The following is a 9,939-nucleotide window of genomic DNA, read 5'->3' on the forward strand; positions in this document are numbered from 1 at the left end:
TGCAAACTCACATAGACAGTGACCCAAGCCGGGAATCAAACCCAGGTCGCTGGCGCTGTGAAGCAGCATTGCTAACCACTGTGCTACCGTGCCATGGTGTTCACCAAGGTAGAGAGATTAGAGATCAGAATTCTACACTAAAAGACTGCAAAAAGCTGTTTCCTGCCTCTCTCTCTCTTTCTTTCTCTCTCTCCCTCGAAGGTACTGTGCCCAGATTTGCAAAGTAACCATCCTGGAAAGAGAAATCTACTGTAAACCGTGATCTTTTGAGAATAAAACATGAAGATCTGCTCCATATAACTATACAGTAAGATGTCTCACAACACCAGGTTAAAGTCCAACAGGTTTATTTGGTAGCAAACGCCACTAGCTTTCGGCGCGCTGCTCCTTCGTCAGGTGAGTGGGAGATCTGTTCACAAACAGGGCACATAAAGACACAAACTCAATTTACAGAATAATGATTGGAATGCGAGTCTTTACAGCTGATCAAGTCTTAAAAGTACAGACAATGTGAGTGGAGAGAGCATTAAGCACAGGTTAAAGAGATGTGCATTGTCTCCAGACAGGACAGTTAGTGAGAATTTGCAAGTCCAGGCAAGTCGTGGGGGTTACAGATAGTGTAACATGAACCCAAGATCCGGGTTGAGGCCGTCCTCACGTGTGCGGAACCTGGCTATCAGTCTCTGCTCTGCGACTCTGCGTTGTCGTGTGTCGTGTTCATGTGTGTGTTGTGTTCGATAAGGTGCCTCACAAAAGGTTGCTGCAGAAGATTAAGGTACACGGAGTTGGGGGTAAAGTGTTAGCATGGATTGAGGATTGGCTATCTAACAGGAAGCAGAGAGTTGGAATAAATGGGTACTTTTCTGGTTGGCAGTTGGTGATTAGTGGCATGCCGCAGGGATCGGTGCTGGGGCCTCAACTGTTTATCATATACATAGACGATCTGGAGGAGGGGACCAAGTGTAGGGTAACAAAGTTTGTGGATGACACAAAGATGAGTGGGAAGGCGAATTGCGTGGAGGATGCGGAAAGTCCGCAGAGAGATTTGGATAGGCTAAGTGAGTGGGCAAGGATCTGGCAGATGGAGTATAATGTTGACAAGTGTGAGGTTATCCACTTTGGAAGGAATAATAGTAAAATGGACTATTATTTAAGTGGTGAAAAATTACAACATGCTACTGTGCAGAGGGACCTGGGGGTCCTTGTGCATGAATCGCAAAAACTCAGTTTGCAGATGCAGCAGGTGATCAAGAAGCAAATGGAATGTTGGCCTTTATCGCAAAGGGGATGAAGTATAAAAGCAGGGAGGTCATGCTGCAATTGTACAAGGTACTGGTGAAGCCGCAACTAGAGTACTGTGTGCAATTTTGGTCCCCTTATTTGCGGTAGGATATATTGGCCTTGGAGGGAGTACAGAGAAGGTGCACCAGGTTGATACCGGAGATGAGGGGGTTAGCTTATGAGGAGAGATTGAGTAGATTGGGCCTGTACTCATTGGAGTTTAGAAGGCTGAGGGGAGATCTTATAGAGACGTATAAGATAATGAAGGGGGCTAGACAGGGTAGAGGCAGAGAGATTCTTTCCATTTAGAAAGGAAACAAGAACTAGAGGACACAGCCTCAAAATAAGGGGGAGTCAGTTTAGAACAGAGTTGAGGAGGAACTTCTTCTCTCAGAGGATAGTGAATCTCTGGAATTCTCTGCCCATTGAAGCAGTGGAGGCTACCTCGTTAAATATGTTTAAGTCGCAGAGAGATAGATTTCTGATCAATAAGGGAATTAAGGGTTATGGGGAGCGGGCGGGTAAGTGGAACTAAACCATTATCAGATCAGCCATGATCTTATTGAATGGCGGGGCAGGCTCGAGGGGCTAGATGGCCTACTCCTGCTCCTATTTCTTATGTTCTTATGTTCTTATGTCATGAAGGGCACCTTGGAGAACGCTTACCCGAAGATCAGAGGCCAAATGCCCGTGACCACTGAAGTGTTCCCCAACAGGAAGAGAACAGTCTTGCCTGGTGATTGTCGAGCGGTGTTCATTCATCCGTTGTCGTAGCGTCTGCATGGTTTCCCCAATGTACCTCTCCTAACCTGTCCAAGTCCTTCTGCAGCCCCCCTGCTTCCTCAATACTACCTGTCCCTCTACATATCTTTGTATCATCTGCAAACCTAGCAACAGTGCCTTCAGTTCCTTCCTCCAAATCGTTAATGTATATTGTGAAAAGTTGTGGTCCCAGCACTGACCCCTGAGGCACACTACTAGTCACCGGCTGCCATCCTGAAAAAGGCCCCTTTATCCCCACTCTCTGCCTTCTGCCAGTCAACCAATCCTCTATCCATGCCAGGATCTTACCCTTAACACCACGGGCTCTTAACTTATTTAACAGTCTCCTATGCGGCACCTTGTCAAAGGCCTTCTGGAAATCTAAATAAATCACGTCCACTGCTGATTGACTGGTGTGGCAAGCCGATAAGATCTCACCCATTGAGTCAATGTAGATCAGCAAAGCCAAGTGAAAGGGGCCTATGTGACTTAGTGCAGGACAGTGTACAGACAGCTACATTTTGGATGAGAGACCAGTGAGAAGGACAAGAGAAACCTTGGGCAGAATTTTACGAGAATGATTTTAAGTGTCCAGCTAGCATGAAAATGGAAGAATTCCTGATCCGTTTTTTGGGTGAGTTTTCACACCCAATTTTAAAGAGCTAGACATTACAAATATGGGCGAGACTGTTTCCAGCTGCTGCAAGCAGTGGGCTGGCTTAATTCGCCAGCCAGCCAGAAGAGGGAGCTATTGCACATGTACCGACCTCTGATTCTGCACATGCGCAATTCTAATAGCAGGGGTCTGGCAAACGGACAGAGAGATGTCAAGTCCCAGCTGCTGGAGCCAGCCTGAACCAACCTCACCCCTCCGCAATCGCAGAGCCCACGGCCAATCGCGAGCCCTACACTGCTCGGACATCTAGCCCCCTCTGGTGCCCCACTGCCCAGTCTGATTGTGCCCCCCTCCACTCCCCGATCTGATTGCCTGCAGAGTGGCAGCGAGCCACCCTCCCCCCCACAAGTCCGATCACAGGCAGAGTGCGCAGTGGCCCCCCTCCCTCCCTGATCAAGCTGCCCCTTTCAGACTCCATCCCTTTCAGGCCACACCACTATAGGCACTGCCCCATGGGCCTTGCCCCCTTAGGCTCCCCCTGGCCCTGCCCACAGAGGCTCTGCCCCCTGGCACTGCCAAGGTGCCAGGCTGGCACTGCTCAAGGGGTACCACCCCTTGCCCTTGGCCTCCCTGGGGGGCCCCAATGGCCTCCGGTGAGGCCAAAAGGACTGTTCCCCATTCATAGAGAGCAGGTACTTTCCCTGCTGGAGAGAACCTCTCCCGGCGAGGCCATAAAATGAGGGCAGATGATTCAGCGCCGGGCACACCAAACAGATGTAGATAAACATTTAAATATATTACCACAATTTATTCAGCCTCCCGCCCATTTCTGGCCAAAGGCTGACCTCGCCGGAAATCCAGCTCTCGTAAGATCGCGAGAGCTGAGAACTCGGGCGTGATCCTGATTTCTCGGCTCTCGCGCAATTTCACCAGCTCGCTCCACCCATCAATGGGCGGGGCAGGCCGGTACAATCCCGGCCACTGCGTCAAAAGGTGGGAAGGATTGCAGTTGTGGAGGAGCTGAGGTGGAATAGTGGCAGAAAGTGAGGTGGAAATAGATGGGTTTGTAACTGGATACAAAGTGATGTTTGAGGCTCAGCTTGCTATCACGTTGGATACCAATTATGATATAAATGTGCAGATTGGTGTGCACTCTCTTTCTAACTAGCTTTGACAGGCACAGAAAAGCAACTTTTGGTAGTCAGGTTTTAATCAGTTGACTAATGTCACATTGACGATATGATGTTTCACTATTTTTGTATTAGATTTGATATAAAACAGGAATGCATTACTTTCCTATCTCTCAAACAGTAAAACAATGGAGAAATCGTTCTCATTGGTCTTCCTCATGAACAAAACGAGGAATATCTTATCCCTTCAAACAATACAGCTAATGCAAAAGAGACCTTGAAAATATTTTAATATCAGCTATTTTAAAATCCTTTGTTGTAAGGGTGCTGTCTGAACTTCTCAGCGTATCTGTTTTATCCACTGAATCCTGCAGTGTTGTATAATTCACTATGGCCTGGAAAATCAGAGGCTGTTCTGACAAGCTACCAAAGTAATTTTGGCAGGAATCTTGTCAAAATGTTTGGAAAATATGCAGTGATCTGAATATGTCAGATTTCAGATCTGTATCCAAGTTTCTGGAATGGTGCTGTCAGGATGGATCCTCGGCTTGCTCCTTATAAGGTCATTGTTGTGGATGAATCTCAAGGTCAGGGGCAAGGACTCCAAATTAGAGATTAGATGCTGATGTATGACTGGTATGGGTAAGTCTCATGAGGCTGGTGTGATGACCTGGACATTAAAAGAGTGGGATCTTTGAAACAGAAATACTGGGAGGAACAAAATTGTTTGCCATTGAGCATCATAATATTCTTCACAAACCCTAGCATTCATACTGAACTTACTAACATTACTGCAGTAGCAGGTACCCTACATTACATTGGCAGCATTGTGGCACAGTGGTTAGCACTGCTGCCCAACAGTACCAGGGACCTGGGTTCAATTTCAGCCTTGAGTGAATGTCTGTGTGGAGTTTGTACATTCTCCCCGTATCTGCATGGGTTTCCTTCGGGTGCTCCAGTTTCCTCCCACAGTCCAAAGGTGTGCAAGTTCGGTGGATTGACCGTGCTAAATTGCCCCTTAGTGTCACGGGGTTAGAGGGATAGGACTTGAGTGGAATTATTGTTGATGCAGGCTTGAAAGGCTGAATGGCCTCCTTCTGTGTTGTAGGAATTCTATGATTTTATCCTCCAAGGAACATGGTGCCTACCAATACTTTCGGGGTCATGTTTTAAAAAGGTATTTTTTACTAAACTTATGAAGAATGTTTATTTATCTTATGAAGCGATTATAAATATGCTTTATGTATGATGGAATATATAGATATTTAATGATGTATAATGTTACAATTATGAGGCTTATAAGATTGTTATGTCTTAGGACTGAATCTTTATTTTAATGTAAAATGAAGGCGGTCATGTGACCTGCTCTGAAGTCTGCCTGGCAGCAAACCTGGGTGGTTTGATTTTTTGAGATGTTTTAGTGGGAAGAAGGTACAAGGGCCGGAATTCTCCCATCCTGCCCACCACTGGAATTTTAGCGGGCGGGTTGTAGAGAATATGAAACGTCATTGACGGTCGGGTGAGAATTTCCAGCTTTTAGGCCAGTGCGGCCGGAGAGTTCCGCCCAAGGTTTTTACACTTGGAGACAATGTCACCAGGCTGTGTGCTGACAGTGAATAGACCACAAGTCTCTAAAAGTCGCAGAAAAGTTCTGAGAATGGTGGGCTGTAAACAGCTGTGAAATGTCCATTTACTTCCAAGGTCAGAGTTTTGGTCTCAAGTATCGCTGATCAGCATTTTGATCTGGATACAATGTCCATGTGACTCACATTGCCTTAGAGATAGGCTTTGAGAGGGGAAGGGTTTAAGATATCCCTGCAAACTCACAGATCAATTAATCTGCCAGGATCTGGGAGAAGGAGAGCAGGTATGGGCAGCATGACCCTGTAATTCATTATGCAGAAGTGTGGATTGAAAAGAGAAAACATCTGGGGAAAAATCCTCATTGTGGAAAACAATTCTGAGATTAAGGGAGTTTCTGCTCCCATTCATGGTGCGCATCATGGCAGGTGGGAGTGGTAAACGTTGTGAGAAAGCCAAAAATCAGTTTATGGCATCATAAAGCCAGGTCCTGATTGTGCACTCCAGCTATCAGTGGCAGGCTACATTACCCACCATGGCACACCAGGAACGTAATTTTAAAATTATTGCATGCCATTATAAAGTCTCTCTGCCAGAATCATTTCCCACACTGGGTTGTCCAGACACATCTGCATGCAATTAGAATGATGTGTTTCACAACAGTTTTTAAGTGACATTCACTTTTGACCTGGCATCATGCAGCCCTCTCTCACAGAAATCAATTTTGCAGGCAGCACCACATCACTTTCATGGGGGGGGGAATGTCACAGGCAAGTCTCCACCTAGCAGATCAGTGGTAAAGTGGGGTTTACTTTTCTTGGGCTACAGAGCCAGGCCTGTACTGAGAAAGGGGGGAGAAGGGGGAGCAGAGCAAAGGCTGCATTGGGGAAGCAGGGCAAGTGACATCATTCAGGAGGAGGGGCTGCACTGGGTTGTGGGGGGGGCGGGTAGGGGAGGCCTTGACCCACACTCCATTGGCCATCATTTCTGGGGCAAGTACTCTCCCGCACAGGAACAAAGCTCTTGCACCCACATTCACTGACCAATCATTGACAGGAACAGGATCTTTCGAAACTAATTCTGACACTTGTCTGTTTCTCATCAACACTGCAGAGAAGAGATCAGCAAGAAGATGGAGCCAGGATTTATCGCTGCCTGCACCATAGTTTAAAGGCAGGAGAGAAGAAGGGGAAGATTGTGTCCGAGGCACTTCGATCACAAAAAGGGAGGAGCAATGCCCTTAAGGCCAAGGATCAGCAGGGCCTTCCCTGGATACAAAGGATGAGGCTCACTAAGATATCATGCGTAGGTGGCTTGCAAGATCCAGGATCTACAGAATTTGTATGTCTTATCTCCAGATAAGCGATAACCGGTGCCATTGATGACTTTGCATGCCCAGGGATCTGGTGATTGACATTTGAAACATTCTCCAGGAATTAGCACCATGGGGACTGGGAAGGCATCAATTTCTGGTAGCTGTGAAAGTAATGGCCACCCTGAACTTCAACACCAGGGTTTCACAGAGGCTGCAGGATCTCTAAAGCATCCACACACAAATACATTTAGATGCACGTTTCAAATCCTTCAATGTCTTAGCCCCTCCATATCTCTGTAACCTTTCATGTGAACAACATAGGACCATCCTAAGAGGAGAGAACACCATGTGGGCCAGAACCCAACCCTTAGTCCAACATATCAGATCACAGAAAAACAGGGACCACCCAATTCAAAGAAAGCAATTCCTGAACCACCCAACAGATTGACCTTGCCACCGATGTGGTGCAAAGTGGCCTCGCAGGAAAGAACAGTGTTCTGTGAATACTGCCCCATGCTTCCACTGCAACAGGTAGGGACACTTTGGTAAACTGTGCAAGTCAAAACTCCAGAACCGCACAGACATCCCCAAGGTAATCCACGAGGTTGAGACTGAAGACCCAGAAGACGCACATTAGGGAATGCAGTTCTTCAATTTGGAATGCTGACATCCTGGTAAATGGTCATCTAGCAAATTTCAAATTAGATTCAGGTGGCACGGGGACAGTCCCATCAGACAAGGAACCACGGCTCCAAGATTGTTGGATTTGAACAATGGATACTCCACTTCAGGGAGCAGGGAGAGTCTGACTCCTGGTCATTGGCATGACCCTTGAACCATGCAGTAAGGCAACAGACAGATCTTTGAGTTAATGTATGTTGTCCACAATCAGTCTTTCTCTCTTCTGAATAGTGATGCCTGCGTAGCCCTCAATCTTTTCCAGACATCAGAAGATGTCAAGACTACCACTGTCATTATCCTGCCAGAACAGCACAATCCTGACTCCTCAAGCATTAAAGAGTATTCAGACCCTGTGCTCTCTCTTCTCTTTTTGCAGAGAAGGTTTTTCCATCATAGTTCCCTGCTGGTCAGACAAACCTTTTGCACGTAAGATTACCATTTGTGATGATGCTAAGCTACTGATACATTTTATGTTTAAGGGGGACTGCTTTAAGATTCAGTGTTTTGTTACAGGGAGTTGGTTTGTCTGGAGGGAATGCAGCAGATGCTGGAAAGCAAGATAATTACTCATTTTAGCCATGTAGTGTGCATTGAGCAGAAGGCTCAATGCGCTCTTGTTTACAAAAGGAAATGACCCAAGGGGTGTTTTTTTATTAAAGTAATGGAAGGTGAGTTAGGTATATAGAGTCATATAGTCATGTGATATTAGAAGTGGGAGGAGTTGAGTTTGTATTAGAGAGAAAAACAGCTTGCTGTTTAGTTGCTGGCTGGAGCTGTTTAAAGACAGATGTCTGGAGGCTGTTCTGAAAAGGTAAATCCTCTCTGGAAGCTTGAATGCTGTTACCCAAGGCACAGCAAGTATATCTGTGTCTGCTACCTATATTTAAAGTGTGTTTTAAGTCTATAAGAGAAATATTGCTTAACTGGAACTGAAATAGTGATAAGTCAGAAATTGGAGTTGTTTCTTTTCATGCTTAAAGATTGTTCAACTGTTAAAACTTAAGCTACTTCATTTTGTTTGAGCTATATGTAAACTATGTTATGAATAAAGCTTGATTTAATAAAAGAACTCTAATGTGTCAGTGGAATCACAGCTGGAGTGAAGCATTCCATCCTCATGTTTATGCCAAAAATAAAAGATTGTTGGGTCTAATCTAATATCATAATATACTTTGGGGTTTGGGTCCAGCACCCTGACACCTTGCACCTCTGGTAGAAGTGGTAACAAAGAAGGATCCGCAGTCTGAGGAGCCTCTACCTCCAACTATGATGAAAGTATAGTGGGTGAATGCACAGTAACGTCCAGCCAATGTGCCAAAACCACATGGGATGTGGAACCTGGTAGCAGTTCCACACCATCATCAACAGAAAACAGAAGTGAACATGCTACCCAATCTTCTTCTTGCCACAGGAGTGATCTTCTGCCCTCAGGAAACTTCCAGACAGCCTAAACGGAAAATAAAGAATAAAAAATACTGGCGAGTAATCAAATACCATTCTCATCCACCTTGCAAGAAATGATCAAGACAAACAACAACCATACACTGCCAAACCAGCCAGACTAACCAGGCATGGTTTGACCTGGATGACGAAGTGGAGGGATGGGTTGGTAAGTTTGCTGATGACACAAAGGTTGGAGGTGTTGTGGATAGTGTGGAGGGATGTCAGAAGTTGCAGCGAGACATTGATAGGATGCAAGACTGGGTGGAGAAGTGGCAGATGGAATTCAACCCAGATAAGTGTGAGGTGGTTCATTTTGGCAGGTCAAATAGGATGGCGGAATATAATATTAATGGTAGGATCTTGGCAGAGTGGAAGATCAGAAGGATCTTGGGGTCCGAGTTCATAGGACGCTCAAAGCAGCTGTGCAGGTTGAGGCTGTGGTTAAGAAGGCGTATGGTGTACTGGCCTTCATCAATTGAGGAATTGAGTTTAGGAGTCGTGAGATAATGTTGCAGCTATATAAGACCCTGGTCAGACCACACTTGGAGTACTGTGCTCAGTTCTGGTCACCTCATTACAGGAAGGATGTGGAAGCCATAGAAAGGGTGCAGAGGAGATTTACAAGGATGTTGCCTGGGTTGGGGAGCATGCCTTATGAGGATAGGTTGAGTGAGCTTGGCCTTTTCTCCTTGGAGAAATGAAGGATGAGGGGTGACCTGATAGAGGTGTATAAGATGTTGAGAGGTATTGATCGAGTGGATAGTCAGAGGCTTTTTCCCAGGGCTGAAATGGTTGCCACAAGAGGACACAGGTTTAAGGTGCTGGGGAGTAGGTACAGAAGAGATGTCAGGGGTAAGTTTTTCACTCAGAGGGTGGTGGGTGCGTGGAATGGGCTGCCAGCAACGGTGGTGGAGGCGGATTCGATAGGGTCTTTTAAGAGACTTTTAGATAAGTACATGGAACTTAGTAAGATAGAGGGTTATAGGTAAGCCTAGTAATCACTAAGGTAGGGACATGTTCGGCACAACTTTGTGGGCTGAAGGGCCTGTATTGTGCTGTAGTTTTTCTATGTTTCTATGTTTCTCAAGCAATGGGAGAAATGGATGTAACCATACCCAAACTCCAGTTCA

This window comes from Mustelus asterias, chromosome 8, assembly GCF_964213995.1.
Source record: "Mustelus asterias chromosome 8, sMusAst1.hap1.1, whole genome shotgun sequence".
Classification (NCBI taxonomy): Eukaryota; Metazoa; Chordata; class Chondrichthyes; order Carcharhiniformes; family Triakidae; genus Mustelus; species Mustelus asterias.